Raw genomic sequence first — 20,532 nt, forward strand, 5'->3', positions numbered from 1 at the left:
CTGCTGCACAACTCTGCTTATATCCCAAATAACCATGTGAACTAGTTTTAATATCTGCTTCTTATTAATTTTTGAATAAAAATGCTTGACACAAGTATTTTATAATTGTGTGATAATCATGCATTTAATTTCTTGGAGAACAAAACACACTTTAGCGTAACTATGTTCGTTCACAGAACCAGCCTTGATAACACACTTCTATATGTTAGAAATGATATAATAAATGTAGAATATTGGGCACTCGTTTGGTATTCTTTGCCATGTTTTGCACTATCTAAAAAGAGATCAGTGAACTTGGACTGGAGTTAGTAGACATGGAATAATATAAAATATTACAGAGAGGAATACTCTGTGGTCCACAACCTAAATGGGCTGGGATTCACATCATTTGGATCCCTGTAGCTTTACAAAAATCAATTAAATTTTTGTATCTCCTATTAAAGTGGATTCCCCAGTACTTTTTCAAACATCTCTTGTAAAGTATTGTTTCCCAGAAAAAAAGGGATTTTGCACGTGTATCTGCCTTTGTCTCTGGTCATGATCTCAGTCAGGATCCTGGGATCGAGCTCCCTCTCGGGCTTTTTGCTCATTAGGGAGCCCCACTCATGCTCTCTCTTTCTCTCAAATAAATAAATACAATCTTTAATTTTTTAATTAAAAATAAGATAAATAAAATAAAATAAAAAGTCTGGTCTTACTGCCCCATTCAGCTCCTCTTTTTTTTTTTCAGATGTATTTAAAGCAGCATGAGAGAACATGAGGCTCTCAAACTTAAAAAAAAAAAGGAAAAAATTGAGTTTTGTTAGGATTTAAGATCTTGTCTGCTAGAAAAAACATTGGCTTTGTTAACATGTGAAAATTAACAAAAGAGAATAAGATAGAATTCTACTAATTTTTGTAGAAATTAAAAATTTTCTCCAACACAATTACATACAGACCCATTAAGTAAATTCATTCCAATGTCCGAAACCAACCTTTTCTAATACTAATGCATCTGTGTAAACAGAGTCAACCCAAGGAATAAATAAATATTATTATTTTTTTCCTGTCTCTTCCACAGTCACATCTGGGTATATTGGTAGCAAGCCAATTATCTATCTTATAAGACATGATATCATAAGGAAGGGTATTCTGTCCATTTGGAACAACTGAAAATCATTGTAATTTTATCTTGGTGCAGTAACTTGCATAGTGTGGGTTATGAATATATTTTATTTTTTTTTTACTGGGAAGAAGAGATTTTAGAGATATTGGTTATCCAAGAGAGACTGACAGGTGTTGATAGTTGCCAGGTCAATATCCATTTACTTTTTCCTTGAATCTCAGAAAGCACTGAGGGATTGACAAGAAGGAAACTTAAAACAACATCAAATATTTTATTGTCTCTTTTCGATTTATATTGTAACCACATGACAAAGTATCAGTCGTACAATATATCATTCTCTTTACCTCTATCTTTCTGCCAGAAATGTGGGCTTAATAGTGAGAACTCCAACAGCAATTTTTGCAACTGTGAATAAAAAGCCATGAAAACCTCTAAGATAGTTCACTTCACTTTCTTAAGACGCTGAACCAACACCAGAAAACACTCTCTGTAGTCTTCTTGTTAAATGAAAAAATATGGTTAAACCACTTTTGAAAGTCTACTACATACAGCAAAATGTAAATCTTAATTGAAATATGTCCTCTCAGCTGTGCTTAAGCAACTGAGTCCTGAGCTTTTCAGGTTTTCAGTCTGAAAGAGTACACCTCTGGTGCTCAGAAAGGGAAGAGAAAGGACACCCTGTTCTCCATATAAATTAAAGAAGAGAAATCTGTGCATTTAAGTGGGCCATATAGAATTTATCAAGCAATTATCTCCTAACTCCTTCCTATCCAAATTACCTGATATGCTCTCCCTACTCCTTTATTCCACGTTACTGCCTTGTCCAGGATTCTGTATCACATCACAACATGTCTTCTGTTATTTCCTTCTTGCAAGCTAGTTTTGTTTTCTCGATCTAAAAAAATCAACAATCATTGTGTATTTCAATTCCCATTTTCCTCAAATGCATTGATTCTTCTTATCTATTACTCTTTTCTCATACTCAGTGTCTTTGTACTTTGCTTTTATGGGGTTTGTACTTTGCTTTTCCCCATCCTTTACTGCAATTATATAATCAAATCTAATAACTTCTTAGAGAAAGTTAAAAATTCCTGCATAGCCACACGTGAACACAAAGTCACTGATTTTTAGCAAACCTAGAAGATAGTCAGACATCCATTCAATTTCTTTTTTTTAAAGATTTTATTTATTTATTTGACAGAGAGAGATGACAAGCAGGCAGAGAGGCAGGCAGAGAGATAGGAGGAAGCAGGCTTCCTGCTTAGTAGAGAGCCCGACTTGGGGCTTGGTCCCAGGACCCTGGGATCATGACCTGAGCCGAAGACAGTGGCTTAACCCACTGAGCCACCCAGGCGTCCCTCCATTCAATTTCTTAACTGAGTCTCAAATGCATCCTGAGTTCTAACCTAAACCTAAGTTCTACTTCTTACACGTTGTTCTATGACCAAATCCTTTCAGTCCAGTATTTTGTAACATTTAAATATTAATCAATTGATGCTTTGTCTGTGTATTTCTATGATAATAATTTGAATACTGTAGATTTATTGTTATATTTATAGATTTATAATCAAAGTTTCATCAGTTGAAGTTTTTAGAAATTTCAGATATAATGATTAACCTAAAATGATACTGCCTCAAATCCCTCTGATATCAAGGCCCAACACTTGATTATAGCCAAACCTGTGGTGGATAGTTCCATGGGAAATTGCAGTTACTTAACACTGATAGCATCTCATGTTCTCTCTCTCATTTTAGAATGTCTCCAACACAACCCAAAAGTGTAGGAGAGTTAATGTCCTCTGAGGACAGCTCTCAGTGAAGTGGAAATAAGAGCCATAGATAAAATTGTCAGTTTTCAGGTCTTCATGAGGACAACTTAAAGAAGTTTCTCAGGACCTTTCAGTAAAAGCAAGCCTTCATTTTCTATCCACAACAATTATATCAACAATGTACCTCTTTGACAAAGTTGTTTCTTCACTGTATCACTTTCCCATTCTTTTCTACCTTGGATAATCTCCCAGATAAACTAACAGTACTCAAATCCTTTGTCCTACTCTTTGCTCTCAGGATAAATGGAGCCAAAAGACTTAGATTAATATCAAGTTCTGAATGGGATCTTAGAGCTATTTCTGTCCAGATTTTCATAAACATAGGGACCTTTGAATTATCAGGCTATAAATAAGTTCTAAATGGAGGGGGCAAAAGCAAAAAGTAGAAATTTTTATGTTTGATTTTTAATCATGATTAAAAAGAATGTTAGTACATTATAAAAGTGTGGATCTTTGTAAAACAATGTCATAATGTAAGAAATAGGTTGCATAGTCCTTTTGAGAATATTAAACCAAGTGTTCAGGTGCCATCTAATTTCTTGTTTAATCCAGAACTTTGGTGTGCATTATCTTGAGGAATAGAATTTTGAAGTCCAGACAGACTAACAGAAAACTGACCCAAATGTGTGTGTTTATATTTCTGCTTTTGTTGTAAAAATCAAAGTGTGATTGCTGGTTTAAAATGGTAAAACTAATAATGTTCATGGACTCTATTATAAATTTTCTAATTGTATAGGAAGAATCCAAGAAACATATAAGTAATTGATTTGCAAATCCTCAAAGAGCTACAGGATCAGGTAGTGGTATGTTCTGATTCAACAGCATCATAATGCAGCATTTTATGTGTGTGGCTAATGGATATTTTCATGAATGTTTGCTAGCTAGTCAGCCAATACAGAGAAATATTAGGTAGGGTAATTACTCACAGTTGTGTTTAATAAAATGAGAGAAAATTATCAAATGACACTAATAATAATAATCCTATAGCAGGCTAAATAATTCAATGATAATTACAAGTATTAATCTAGCTTTCTTCCCTGATTATGACTCTTCTCTCCTTTATCATAATGGGAGTAGCAGATTGTCTGCAATGAATTGTGAAAACCCAGCAGTGACTTTGGCAGTGAAGGCCTCCCATCAATTTTGATAGGTTAAAATGATTCTGGATGGTCTTGAGCAAATGTGTCAATTTTTTTTTCTGTGTGTGTAATAAAAGAAAGAAGCAATAGTAAATTCTTGCTGTTATTCCATGGAGCCAATAAAATCATACTGCCAACAAGAGGCTGTTGACACCGTAAGTGTGGTTAACTGTCTTGAAATACTAGGCCTCGAAATAAAATTCCAATATTTCACATAACCTCTTTTTTTTTTAAAGAAAAAAAAAAAAACAAAACAAAGAAACTATACTGCTTACATTTAGGGCCCTGCTGTTGTGTAACTATTTTTGAACATGTCTACTGTAAGTGTATATATATATATATTTTTTTCTGTGCAATGAATTCATTTAGAGATAAATTTGGATTGCAAATTATTTGGGGGGAGGCATGGTATTTGTGGCTAGTCTTACAAGTAAAAAGGACTAAAAGAAAGAAGAAAAACATTTTTTATTACAGCATATTTACATCTTCCAAAGTACTTATTTACTTTCATACTGACTAATGTATAATACTGTACACAAAGAAAGAAGTTAAATGAGTTATAATTCAGTCGAAGTATAGCTGGCCATTTTAAAACTTACCACTGAATCTTTCTGGTATGAAATGTGATATCTGGCAATCTGGTCCAGTTCATTACATCAGGTCATTTGTATGCTCTTATTACCATTGTGATAGCATAGCACATTTTATAACCCAGACATTTTACAATGGAACTATGATGCATGTATTTTCAAAAGTATAGACATACATGAAGCTATGAGGTCAAAAAAGATGAATGTCCGTAGTACCATATAGACTAAACAAATAAAAATGTCCAAGGCTCTGAGTGAGATTTATGAATATTGTATAAGATTAGGCCAACATGTGGTTTTGATATAAATCATCTGTTCTTAAATTAGAATTCCAATCGTTGAGTACAGTGTTGAAAATGGCAGATAGATTTTAGCTATCTTTGCTCAGTAGGGAAAATGGAAAAATGTTTAGTTTGGTCAGATTTTCACTTAACTTCTGAAAAATCTTACGTTTGAGAGAACCCTTCTGAAATAAGAATCCTTAAAGACATAACCCCTTTGGCACAAGTTTTCAAGAAACTTGTTGGATGTTGTAGACAATTATATGGCACACGTACTGTTCTAGATGTTTCATGCCAATAATATGTAAGCCATACCAAGGCTACATATACATATAGAGATGTTCCTCAGCTTACAAGGGGGATATGTACAGAGAAACACATAAAAAACTGAAAATGCATTTAATACCCCTAAACTATCAAATATCATAGCTTACCTTAAGCTTATTTCAACATACTCAGAACACTTACATTTGCCTGCATTTGGGCAAAATCATCTTAAGCAAAGCCTATTTTATAACAAAGTATCAAATATCACATGCAATTTATTAAACATTACACTAAAAAAAAGAAGAATGGTTATATATAAAATGGTTGTAAGAATATCAGGTGTTCACCCCTGTAATCTTCTAGCTGACTGGGAGCTGTGGCTCACTGCCCCTGCCCAGCATCACAAGACGGCACCATACCACATGTCACTGGCCCTTTTTATAAAGACCCAAATTCAAAATTCAAAGTACAGTTTCTACTGAATCACTTGCACTTTCACATCTTTGCCAAATAAATTGTAAGTTGAATCATTGTAAATTAGGAGCCATCTTATTTGAAAGTTAAATCACAGTCACCCGTATACACACAAAAAAAGGCCTTCATGTAGGGCCATCTATGTATCTCTAAACAACATAGCATGACCTATCAACAGCAAAAAATGGATGTGAAGGGGACAATTGCTTTGCGTCAGTACTCTGAGCAGTAACATACATGGCCTTACTCACCTAGCAGAACTCCAGAGCTAGCTGATGGCAAAGAATTTTACAAATGTTTGCTGAACAGCTTAAGCACTATTATTTTTAAATTAGTGTGCATATCTGTTTTCTAAAGATATGTTAATTTATTTTATTGACTTATTACAAAACCAAATAATTTCCTCTTATTTAAGTGGCAGGTAAATAGAATTCTTTTTAATTTAAATCAAATGGCTTTTTAGGGAAAATATACTAAAAATTCTGAAACTTGTATTGCTTATGAATCTTTTATTGGAATCCTTATCAAGTTGTATTTTTCAAGTTTTTCCTAAATAATCTTCAATGAATTGAAAATATTTTTTGGATTTTATTCAAGGCTATTAACTCACAATTTCACTTTGTTAAATATAGTGCTAAACGTTCAACCAAAACGTTGTGTCTTTTTTTTTCCACTACCACATCCTCCATCTACGGACTGGATTCTCTCCCCAACTAGCACATATATACCATTGTCTATCTTTAGGATAAGTAAGGGTCATCTTTTGTCTTTATTCTATTCCTCGCATGCTTCTGAACTTGTTGAATTTTAATATAGTCACACCATAAGCATCACATATTTGATTCCCCTTTCAATAGTAAACAGTGCACAACCAGAGCATACCTTCAAAGCTATCAATAGACTTACTCTAATATATTATTTTTGTATTTTTGTAAATTAAAATAATTAAATTATAGAACAAGAGTTTCAGGTGGTAGGTGTTGTAAGTTTTACCCAAACTGACTTTTGTCAAACTCGTTTTTGTCATCATATATGACAAGTAGTTTTCTCACGTTTGTTTTTAGAATATCCTTGTATAATGAATATTTACACTGATATCTAGTATAAAAATCTTGCAATTTATTTTAGAAACATTAAGATATTGAAAATCAATCTATTTCTTTGATTCATTAAAGACATTTTTGGCTTGTTTCCAGTACTTTCTTACTGGTTAAAAAATGAATTTGAAGTAGTCTGAATTTCATTATTATATGGCACTTTCCCTTTGATGAATACAAAGACGATATTCTATATTAGCTATCTGAGAAGAATTTGTTTTTTTAAATTTTATTTATTTGTGAGTGAGAGAGAGCACAAGCAGGGGGAGCAGCAGGGTGAGGGAGAAGCAAACTCACGGCTAAGCAGGGATTCTGTTGCAGAACTGAGTCCCAGGACCCTAAGATTATGACCTGAGCTAAAGGCTCAGGCGTTTAACTGACTGAGCCACCCAGGTGTCCCAATCTGAGAAGAGTTCTGTATGTTATTCCTATTAATATGCAGTTTAAAGTCTAGGTGATTAACTTAATATTTTAGTGGCTATTACATAGATAGCACTATGTTCCAGGCAGAGAGTAAGAAAGAAATAGTAAATCAACCATATTCTATGCATTCTAAATGAAAATAATTAATCAATCATAATAAATCCTTCTATTTATGGAATATCAACTTATAAGCTTTCCTCCATATGAACAATGCCAAATACCAGAATAAAGGGTCATCTAATACAAATAAAGGATAGAATTAAAGAATTCTGGTAAGCCATTTAATTTTGAAAAATGGTGCTATATTGTTGCTGAGTTGTGATTTTCAGTTACATAATATCTGATAAGTGTAGAAGTAACATGAGTGTTACGTGAGATGAGAAATGGTTTATAATTAAGATAATTTTAAAAGTACAGATAAATACAAATTTGTAAACATAGCATTATGGAGGAATAAAAATAAATGATAGCTACACACTCTAAAGTGAATAAATTTTGGAAAGTTAATAGAGAAGTAAAACAAGGGCAGTGCAAAAAGTATGGTACATTTTTATGAAGTTCAAACAAATTCTGTGAAACCATAGATGGACTTAAAGATACTATTATGTATCAAATATTGTAAAAATTAAGCAAGGAAATAGCAAACATAAAATAACCAAAGCATACAAACTTGGGTAGATACAATAGGTGTGATCATGTTCTACTTCAAAAAGAGATGAGTTAATAGATAAATAGAAGTAACTAGACTTTTTAGAAGTTAATAAAACTTTGCCTGTTATTTCTTAGTAATATAAAATATATGGTTTTCTAACAAAAACGTTTATCTTAAAAATATTTAAAAATAAATTTCAGGCTACTCATAAGGTTATATTTACTTTTCCACTGAAGGAAAAGCTGGTTGTTGTAGTTGTAGTTTTTTGTTTGTTTTAGTCTCCTCCTGGTTTTTATTATTATAATGTGGAATAAGGAATGTTAGATTGAAAAGTGAATTATTTTATAGACAAAATCATTACTTGATTCACCTCCTGGTACAGCAGATGGAACTCCTGAAAATATGCCCTTTTGCCTTGCAGAAGAGTAACAGTTATGCTTACTTCTGAAACATACTTGGTGGTGGCCCTAAATAGTGACACCATAGTAAACATTTTGAATATTTGCAATTAATTTTTATAGTCATAGGGCTCCAAAAGGCACTGCTGGTATCTTAGCAGGTATTTCAATAAAGCTAAAAGTTGCCTGACTGTTTAAAAATATTAACAAGGCACAAAACGGCAGAAGTATTGTCCTCAGATATTATTTTTTTCCATATGCTCCTGATTCCAGACATGACAAGTTATTTTTTTAAATTTTTTTTATAAAAGATTTTATTTATTTATGTGACAGAGATCACAAGTAGGCAGAGTCAGGCAGAGAGAGAGGAAGAAGCAGGAACCCTGATGAGCTGAGAGCTCAATGTGGGACTCGATCCAAGGATCCTGGGATCATGACCTGAGCCGAAGGCAGAGGCTTTAACCCACTGGGCCACCCAGGCGCCCCCATGACAAGTTATTTTTGATAGATATATATACAATGTATTTTCCAGTTATAAGAAAAATGGTTCTGCTATTTTTAACCATTTTAAAAAATTACATAATTTTTTAAATTAAAATATTATGTTTTAATGTTTTAATTGTATTTTCTTTTTTTTAAAGATTTTATTTATTTATTTGAAAGACGGAGATCACAAGTAGGCAGAGAGTCAGGCAGAGAGAGAGAGAGAGAGGGAAGCAGGCTACCTGCGGAGCAGGGAGCCCGATGCAGGGCTCAATCCCAGCACCCTGAGATCATGACCCGAGCCAAAGGCAGCAGCCCAAACCACTGACCCACCCAGGCGCCCCAATGTTTTACTGTTCAATATACTACTTAGAATATAAAACCTATTCCATTTGGTAAGATATTTACCATTTAAAAAATGGTAATTTTCTCATAGTGTGTTCCCCTCACATTGCTTTATTTTGAATAAAAAAATTTCACAATAAACATAACTGATGCTTTCCTTTTGATTGTCCCTCTGTTGGTCATACTGTATATGAGCCATAACAATTAGTTTTACAAAATTTATTCATGTTTATTGATATGTTTTATCATAACTAATTTTCCCTCCCTTATCTAGATTCCCCAGCTTTCAGACAGGTGGACACTTCAATAAACCATACCCAAGGGATGTATCAAGTACTTCTTAAACATCTCTCAGATTCTTGAGGTCTATTTTACCTAGGGATTTGCAAAAGGTTCTGCCAGAGGCACCTCTGTGACAACTGATGACCATGGTCTATCTCCTGCTAAGCTCAAGAGGTCACTGGTTTCCAAGTTTATCTATACAATTAATGCATTCCAGCAAGTTCTTTGTTTTTTAATATTAACAAACTTACTTTAAAGTTTATATGAAGAGGCAAAGACTCACAATAGTCAACATAGTGTTGAAGAAGAACAAAGACTGAGGACTGACTTCAAAGTTTACCATAACGATGGGGCACCTGGGTCGCTCAGTGGGTTAAGCCTCTACCTTCGGCTCAGGTCATGATCCCAGGGGCCTGGGATCGAGTCCTGAATTGGGCTCTCTGCTCAGCAGGGAGCCTGCTTCTACTCATCTCTCTCTCTGTCTGTCTCTCTGCCTATTTGTGATCCCTCTCTGTGAAATAAATAAATAAAATCTTTTAAAAAAAGTTGACCATAACGATAATTGTAAGCAAGATATTGTAATACCACAGAAAGACTAGATTAAAGGAACAGAATATATATTATCAATTATATTTTATATTTAATATAAAATCAAAAGCAATACAAGAGAGCAAAATACAATCTTTTAAACAAATGGTTCTGGAGTAATGGTGAAGCTAAATGTAAAAATATAAATTAAAATAAAATAAAATAATAAAATAAAATAAATCCAGGCAGATATCATACACTCTTCACAAAAATTAACTCAGATTGGATTATAAACCTAAACATGAAACATGTAGAAGGTAATATAGAAGAAAATTTAAATGACCTTGGTTTTGGCAATAACTTTAGCTACAAAAGCCCAAGCACTGAATTTTAAAATGTCTACTCTGTGAAACACAATGCCAAGAGAATGAAAAGACAAAGCACAGACTATGAGAAAAAATTTGCAAAATACACATCTGGCAAAGGACTGTTAATCAAAAATACACAAAGACCCCTTAAAACTCAACAATGGGGGAAAAACCTGATTAAAAATGAGCCAAAGACATTAGCAGATACTTCACAAAAGAAAATATTACAGATGGCAAATAAGCATATAAAAAGATGCTTCACATCATATGTCATCAGCAAAATGCAAATTAAAACAAAAAAGAGACACCCGTACATACCCAGAATTCAGAACACTGAAAACAGAACACGAAATGTTGGTGAGGATGTGGAGCAACAGGAATGTTCTTCCATGTCTATTGAGAATAAAGAATGGAAAACAACTTGGCAGTTTCTTACAAAACTAAACATATTCTTGCCAGATGATTCAGCAGTAGAAGTTCTTGGTATTTATCCAAAGAAGATGAAATCTATACCCACAAAGAGGTCTATAGTAGTTGTATTCATAACTGACAAAAGCTTGGAAGCAACCAAGATATCCTTCCATAGGTGAAAGGTCAAATAAAGTGTAGTACATGCAAACAATGGAATATTATTTAATGCTAGAGAAATGAATTACCAAGCCATGAAAAGATATGGATATAAATATTTAATAAATATTTGATTTTAGGCTTCTACCAGTCTATCAATAGTATTAGTATATTTTAACAGTGAATGCTCAGCATTCATGAATTTACCTAATAAAATATTTTGGGTTCAATATTTTAAATACTTCAACCTCTATGATTATATTCCTAATAATTTTGAATTGGGGTAAATAAACCTTAACTTTTTGTAACTTGTTTCAATATGCAAAAGAGCTCAATGAAATTTTAGAAAATAAAAATTTACAAAAAAAAGTTTAGTTTACTATTGCCAAATAATTTAAATCTTTATCTTATATTCAAATACATATATTTTTCTAAATTGATTTATATGCTACTAAAACCAAAAACTTTTAGTTATACTAGATTTCATATCATGCCATCAATGCCAGAAAGCCATCTGTTGATGACTTGTCTTAAATAGAGTTAAGATGGGCGTTATTACAATGAAAGATGGAAACAAAGATAGTATAACAATTGAGTGTTACATAACTTTTCTGTTTTGATCAAGTTACTAATCTACAAAAGGCTTTTATCGGTGACAGACTTGGGAATTTAACAAAACTTTTAAACTAGCATGTGTGACTCATTCCTAGAAAACAACACAATCAATTACACTTTATTTAGATTAAATCATGACTATTTCTCCATTTGAATAAAAAAGGTAGCAACCCCAATAAGTTTATTGAACGTGAAAAGTTGAAATGCTGTAATGCTCCTAAGGAATCAAATGATCCAGTCATGAATTACAAAAAAATGATATAAATACCAAAGTGTTTGTATAATTGTAATGTACAACTGCCCATTATTGTTCAATAGTGTAGGCTTGTACAAGAACTCTATAAAAGAACTCCACTTCTAAACTGTGGAAAATATGTTCCCTTTCTCCCTATATACAACTATTAAGCCATTCATTTAGCTTTTAAAATATCCACTTAATACAGGCTTTTTACTCATTTGAACCCGGCAGCAGGGTTCTATTCTTATTGCTTACATCTGAAGGATAGACTTCTAGCGTAAGAGGTAAAGCCCATAAAGGAGCCAAATAATAACAACAAAATACAATTTAGTGATCCCTTACAATCTGCCAGCTACCTTTCTGAGAATACTTCAATTAATAAAACATATAAAATAGCTGACCACAAAGAGCTTACATTCTTTTGAAATATAATAGTGAAATAAACCAATAATAGAGGGGCGCTTCGGTGGCTCAGTCCATTGAGTGACTGCCTCTGGCTTGGGTCATGATCTCAGGGTCCTGGGATGTAACTCCCCAGCAGGCTTTCTAGGCAGTGGGGTGTTTTCTTCTTCCTCTGCGCACCCTCCCAATTCTCTCTCTCTCTGTCTCAAATAAGGAAATAAACCAGTAATAGAATAATGATTGATGGTTGATGGCGATAAGTGTTACAAAGAAATACAAGAAAGGTAAAAGCCATTGGAGGATGCTGGGATGAAAGTTAATTTTATTTTGTGTTGGGTGGTTATATCTCATTTAGGAGATGTTATTTGCACAAAGACCCAGGAAGTGAAGGAGGGTGTTATACAAATATTAAAGGAAAAGATTGCTCTAGGCAGAGCAAGTAAGTATATAGACTTTGTGTGAACAGCTTGTCTGTTACTTTTGAGGAAAAGCAAGGAGGCCAATGAGGAGTTTATAGAGGTGGAGAGAGGAAGAACGTATTGTACCTTCTAGTACATTGAAACGCCTTCAGTTTTTATTTAATATGAAAGGGGAAGATACCAAAAGACTTTCAACAACAGAATAAAATCATCTGACTTGATTTTTAGGTTAAGTTGCTGTACCAAAATAAATTTGCAGGGAGAAAGGAGTGCAGTATGTGTGGAAGTGGGGCTATCAATCAAGTCAATAATTCAGGAACATATCATGGTGTTTTTAGCATGCTAGGTGGTAATAGAAGTGGTGAGGTATAGTTTTTATTTTGTATATATTTTGATGGTGAATATTCCGGTGAACAGGATGGGGTATGTGCAGGACAGAAAATATCAACATTTATTTTACCTGCACAAACAGAAGGGTGGAGTCATCATTCCCTGATATGGAGAGAACTCTGAGTTCAATTGTTCTTTGTCATTAAATGGCATAGTGATGATAAGGATTTAGTCAGACAGTGAAAGAGAACAGTAAGCATAGTGTTAAGCGGTAAGACATTATAATACATTTGAACAACAAAAAACGTTGTGTTGGATCATGTGTTTGTGTGAGTAAATAAATAAATAAGCTTCCTGGGCTTCTGATAGAGGTAAAGAAGACTAGTATATGATCCAAAGGGGCACGTGCACCAAATGTTTATAGCAGCAATATCCACAATAGCCAAACTATGGAAAGAACCTAGATGTCCATCAACAAATGAATGATATATATATATATATATATATATATATATATATATGATGGAATACTCTGCAGCCATCAAAAGAAATGAAATCTTGCCATTTGCGATGACATGGATGGAACTAGAGGGTATTATGCTTAGCAAAATAAGTCAACCAGAGAAAGACACTATCAGATGATCTCTCTGATATGAGGAACTGGAGGTGCAATGTGGGTGCTTGGGGGACAGGAAAAGAGTAAATGAAACAAGATGGGATCAGGAGGGAGACAAACCATAAGAGACTCTTAATCTCACAAAACAAACTGAGAGTTGCCGGGGGGTGGGGAGGGTAGGGAGAGGGTGGTGGGGTTATGAACATTGGGGAGGGTATGTGCTGTGGTGAGTGCTGTGAAGTGTGTAAACCTGGCGATTCACAGACCTGTACCCCTGGGGCTAATAATACATTATATGTTAATTTAAAAAAAAAAAAGAGGTTTTCAGCAAAGAGTGTGTAATCAGGCATATTTTATTAAAGTAACCATGTAAAATGATGGTTGAAAATTGGAATAATAGAAAACATAAAAATTAGAGATTTTAAAAAGAGATCTGGGACAGTGTAGAGAATATAATCAATGATATTATAATAGTGTTATATGGTGACAGATGGTGGCTATATTTATAGTGATCATAGAATAATGTATGGAGATATTGAAAACCTGAAACCAATGTAACACTGAATATCACTATACTCAAATAAAAAATAGTAAAAATAAAACATTTTATTTTAAAAAGATAAAAAGAGGGACAAGAATCTGTAAAGTGAATTTCAAAAAGCTTAAAGATGAGGCTAAGACATACTCTGAACCTTGAGGAAAACACCATTTTGAAAATTCTTCCCATTTTGAGAAAACTCAAATGAATCAATACCATAAAAGAACCCCTTTTAACTGAGAGATGTAATGAATGCTCAAGAAATAATTTTATGACAGGATAATTCTTCCCTATGAAACAGCATACAGAAACCAGGGGAAACACCTGGAAGCAAAATAAACTATACTGAAAATAAGAATTAGGAAAAAGATAAATGATGAAAGATAAGAAAATTAGAACTGCGAGAGAGACCTAGTGAATAGAATTTTTAGCTTGTGGTTTAATGTTTTTGAGGATAATCTAGAGTTCATAACTGCCTTGAGACAGGCTGGTTGTAGGCAGTTTAGGCAGACCCCTAAGACAGGCCTACTTTGGGCAGATGGTGTTGGAGGAGGCCATTGGGCTGGACAAAGACAAATCCAACCATTTGACTAAAGTGTCTGTGAAGATGTTGAAGTCAGATGCTACAGAGAAAGACCTGTTAAGCCTAATCTCAGAAATGGAGATGATGAAGATGATTGGTCAGCACAAGGACACCATCAACCTGCTGGGTTCTGCACACAGGATGGTCCTTCGTACACTCTCATGGAATATGCCTCCAAAGACAACATACAGGAGTACCTGCAGGCCCAGAGGCCTCCTGACCTGGAGTACTGTTACAATATCAGCCACAATGCAGCAGAGCAACTCTCCTCCAAGGACCTGGTATCCTGTGCCTATCAGGTAGCCTGAGGCATGGAGTACCTAGCCTCCAAGAAGTGCATACACCAAGACCTGGCCACCAGGGAAGTGCTGGTGACAAAGGACAACATGATGAAGATCTCAGACTTCAGCCTTGCCAGAGATATCACCACATCAGTTACTATAAAAAGACAACCAACAGTGGACTGCCTGTGAAGTGGATGGTCCCTAAGGCCATGTTTGACCAGAGCTACATCCACCAGAGTGACTTCTGGTCTTTTGTGGTGATCCTGTGCAAAATCTTCAATCTGGAAGCCTCCCATATCCTGGAGTGCCTGTGGAGGTGGCTTTCAAGCTGCTGAAGGAGTCATTTGATGGATAAGCCAATAAGTGCACCAGAGAGTTATACACAATAATGAGGGGTGGCTGGCATGTGGTTCCTTCAAGCTGCTGGTAGAAGACCTGGATCATACTGTGGCCTTGACCTCCAACCAGGAGTACCTGGACCTGTCCTTGGCCCTGGAACAATACTGTCTATGCTTTCCCAACACCTGAAGCTCCACCTGCTCCTCAGAGAAGAATTCCACCTTCTCTCATGTGCCGTTGCCCAGGGAGGCCTATCTGCCTTGACACCCAGCCCAGCTTGCCAATGGTGGACTCAAATGACTAGTATCCCTATTACTCCTGTCCAGATTCCGTCATAAGCTGTAACCCTTACCCCCCACCCTCCCTGCAAGACTCACTGCCTTCTCCTTTATCCCTTTCCTACTGGCAGGAGCCAGCTGCCTATCTGAGGCCTTCACCCCTTGAATTTCACCTCTCTTCCCCTTCCTCTTCCTCCTCCTTACAACCTGCTCATGAAAGAAAGGCACAGAGAGGCAGGTACTTGCTCGTGGCTACTTCTTCCCGCCCATATGTTGGACCAAGACCCCTCCCTGGCATCTGGTACTGCCTGGACGTCGAGGGAGTGGGAGATGAGGCATGCCAGTGAAAGCTGTTGGAGCTTTCCTGTTTTGGTTTTGTCTGCTTAGCATAACATGTAAGACTGAGTTCTGGTGGCAGGGACCTAGTCCTTGGGGCTATAGCACTAGCGAGGGGAGGTCAACTGCTGTGGGCCTTGGCTAAGAGCAACCCCTGCTCCAGAGATATGGTGCCAAGGGCTTATTAATTTTGATACTAATTTGCTTTGCTGACCAAATACCTGGTATCAAAAGATGGGAAGGCAAAGACTGAAAGCAGTGTTGTGACCATGGGGTCCAGCCCCAAACTATGAAGAAAACACAAAGTGTATAAATCTGTAAGTATATATTTACACACCTTTTTAAATAGGTTGTTATCAAAGATTTAATCAATGGGTAATATGCTCCTCGTGGCTGGGAAGCATCAGTTGCCATATATTAAAAACAAAGAAAAGAGGTGTCTGGGTGGCTTCCTCCATAAGTGTCCCTTCTTTTCAGGTCATGATCCCAGGGTCCTGGGATGGAGCCCCACATCAGGCTCTCTGCTCAGTGGGAAACCTGCTTCTCCTTTTCCCTCTGCCCTGCTTATAGTTCCTCTTCCTATCTCTCTGTCTCTCAAATAAATAAAATATTTTAAAAAAAGAAAGAAACAAAATGTTTTTAAAAGGTCTTTTTTAAAAAAAAATTTCTAGGGGTGCCTGGATGACTCAGCTGTTTAAGCAGATGTTTGCCTTTGGCTGAGGTCATGATTCCAGTGTACAGGGCTCCAGCCCTGCATGGGACTACTTGCACCCCAAGGAGCTTGCTTCTTCCTCTCCCTTTGCACGTGATTCCCCCCGCTTGTGCGCTTCCTCTCTCTCTCTCTCTTTCTCTCTCTTGCTGTCAATAAACAAAATAAAATCTTTTCTTAAATAAATAAATAAATAAATAAATAAATAAATTTCTAAACGTACTTTCAGTTTAGGTCCCTTAACAATAATTGCTACTGCTTCATTAAAAAAAAAAAGATAATTTAGAAATGTGCTTCCAGAGCTAAAAAGCTGTTTTTTTTTTTTTTTTGGTTTTTTTTTTTGGTCAGGATTAAATATAGAAGTGCTTTAAAAAGAAAAAGAAAAAATATGCTATATTAACACTAATCACACTATAACTTTGGTGGTTATATCAAGATAATGAAAAGTGATTTTAAAGCAAATTTCATTATCAGACATAAAGATCAAGTCAAAATTACAGAATAGTAAAAGGATGAATTCCTCAGGGAGTATAATAATTCTTGACTTTTAATACTTAATAACAGATTTGGGGATATATAGGGAAAAACTAAGAACAAAAATCATAACGTCTACCTTAGAAGAGAAATGGAAAAAATTTCAACACCTTTATTTTAAGATTATATAGACAAATGGTCACCAAATTGTTAAGATATGTAAGACTTGAACAAAATTATCAACTAACTAGATATGCTTGATATTACAGAACACTCCCAACAACCACATGATTTTCTTTGCAAAGGTCAACATTGATAATGTTCTAGTCATTCCTCCGTGTACCAGGAAAGAAGTAGCACTTTCTTGAAAGACACAGCTATCAAAGCTCCATTGAGAAACCGTAAAGATGGAGAAGGGATTTGCAAATTATATATCTGATAATGGACATCTATTCTGATTATTAAAAAAATGAATAAAAATAAAAAACCTTACTAATAACCAAACAGAGTATCCAATTTTACATGTGAAGAAAATTATTGCAGAGACATGTCACCAAAAGGATATGGATGGCTTATAAGCACATGACAAATTTCTAAACATTTAGACATTAAAGAAATACAAATTAAAATCATAATGAGACATGCTTACATATCTATTAGAATGGCTAAAATTATAAAGGCTAATTGTACTTCGTCGGAGCTAGATTGAGAAGCAACAAAAAATCTAAACTGTTGTTGGCATATATCATGATACCACCACTTTGGAAAATATCTGCCATATAATAGGTTCAGTAGACAATTTGTAAATTTCAGAAAAAAATAATGTTGAGAGTATACTGAATTTCATAAGTCATTTCAATATTTTTTTCCAAAATAGAAACTAGGTAAAACATGCCTTAAATTTACTTTCAAAATATTTTATAGCATATAATGGACAATATACATAAGCCTTAAAGAAACAATCATATAAATAACCATTTCATACCTACTTAAAAATTGCATAATACCACACTCCTAGATCCTCTCTGAATGCTCTAAAATAGCCCTTCAAAGGAAATACATTTTTAAAAATAACAGACTTTTTTTGGCAAATAATTTAATAAATAAAAGTTTCATTCATCTACGTAGATCATAATAAATGTTTTTAATAAGCATGAAATTATAACTCTGAAGTGTGCTAAAATGAAACCACCTGCTAAGGGTGAGAGAACAAAAATAAACATCATTTTTCCAAATAAGAGGAATTTATTACCTTTGAATCAAAGCATGTGGATTTGTTCAAACTGGAAATAAAGGAATATGGAAACACAAACCATAGAAAGTCATATTTTAGATTTCTAAAAGACTTCAAAGTGAAGAGTATACATTTTTTAAATGTTGCATAATGCTACATAATGACAAGATGACAGGTTGTGACAAATAGCATTTAAAAGCTCTACTCATAATGGAATGGAAGGTGTCATTTCCGTATAATTTTATATATGTCATTAATTTACTATATCTGGATACAACATATTACCAAACAGATGTTCATCAAAGAATAAATCATTTTTAATGGAACATAATAATTAGAACCTACATCTATTAATCATTTTTTTCTATCAAACATTTATCATCTCGCTAAACTTTTTATCAGTTGTCGACAAAATTAAAAAACAATAGGATAAAAAGTCGTGTTTGGAAAAGTAGATTTTCTTTGAAATTTGCATTTAAATGAAAATATTTGCTGATATTTTTAAAACTTTAAATGTAATTTTATATATATCTGACCTATCAAATAATATAAAATTTTTGGAGACAATATAGTTAGGGGCACATGGTAAGCAATAATCAATTTTTTTGTTGATCCAAGTGTTCTTGTATTATTTTTCTTAATTATTCTAGTAACACAATTTATAGTTCTAAGATTTTTCCACCCCCCATTTTAATATCTCTTAAGGTGGCACTCACCTTGCACTTGATGACATATCCTAGTTTAACTGACAGCATTTCTCTTTCTTAGTCGAACATAAACTATAGTGCATCTTACCCTTGATGAAAGCTAGGATGCAATTAAATACTCTATTATGGTTACGATTCTGATATTTGAAATCCTCCAGTAGCTCCCTGTGCCCCCACAGTGTAGTACCTCACCTCCTCGCCATAGTATACAAACCATCTGACCCCCAGTGTTAACCCCGGGGCTCAGCCTCCATCCACAGGTGATGCTGCCAGATCAGCTGTCGGTTGTCACGAACTTGCTGTAGTTTCCCGAATGTACTGTGCTGCCTCCTGGCACTTTGAATCTTGACACACTCATCCTCATTCTTCGCTTTGCCCTTGTCTATCACCTCCCCTGAAAATCTGTTCCTAAGTGGCTTTTCCCAGCTCCCACCTACCCTTGGCAGTCTTTTATCTCCCTGTGGTAAAGCCTGTCACACTGCACCATGGACATGCCTGTTGTACCCCTGAGAAGAGAAAAGGGACAATGAAGGCCCCCCAGCATTTTCAGCTCTAGTGCAGAGCCCCATGCCTGGCTTACAGGAAATGCCAGATCATGAAGACAAACGGAGATCATCCTCTAGCTAAAACCAGCTCTACTTTGCCTATCGCAGGATCTGGATCAATAAAAGGCAGCCAGTTATTATTGCTGTTTGTCCAGGGATTTTTCCCCATACATTTCCCAGGTCTTTACTCTTTTTATAGCACTTTAATTCAGGCTTCAACCACTTCCTAGTCAGATCAGGTGAAATCATTTTCCTTCCCATACCCTCGATGTATTTCACATCTAGTAATTCTTTTTTTAAAGATCTCATTTACCCATTTGACAGACAGATCACAAGTAGGTAGAGAGGGAGGCAGAGAGAGAGGGGGGAAGCAGGCTCCCCGCTGAGCAGAGAGCCCGATGTGGGGCTCCATCCCAGGACCCTGAAATCATGACCTGAGCCGAAGGCAGAGGCCTAAACCACTGAGCCACGCAGGGGACCCCATATTTGGTAATTTTTAATCAACTTGGATTTGCTGCTTCAAATAGTTCCTTCTCTTCAAATATAAATATATAATTATATTGATCAAGTCACTCGCATGTCTTAGGAGAATGTCATGCCTTTAGTAGCAAGCTTGAAATCTTGGCAATTGGTTTTGATTTTTGATTTTTATTTTGGTTTGATTTGGTTACGTTTTTGTAATTTTAAAAATGCCTCCAGCCCTTGGCTCTGTCTGACCTGATTGCTTTCAGCTGTTTCTGCAACAAAATCGTCCTGGCAGCGAAAACTCTCATTGTTTACAGTGGCGCCCCCTTCTGAACACTTTGTTAATAAAAAGCTTTTTTTTTTTTTTTTTTTGGCTATGATAAATGTGGAACAACAATGAGGTATGTCAAAGAGGTGAACCACAGATAAATTTCTCTGAGTAGTGAGGGTTACTCAAAAAGGAACTTGAGAAGGCTTTTAAAGATATCGACAATCATTATAACATAATGTGACTTATTGTTACTGTGCTCTTAACTGGGCAAACACTTGTTGGCTTCCAAGAAAGACTAACATAGTTGAGATGGTTCTAGCG

This window comes from Mustela nivalis (genome assembly GCF_964662115.1).
Source record: "Mustela nivalis genome assembly, chromosome: 3".
NCBI classification, from domain to species: domain Eukaryota; kingdom Metazoa; phylum Chordata; class Mammalia; order Carnivora; family Mustelidae; genus Mustela; species Mustela nivalis.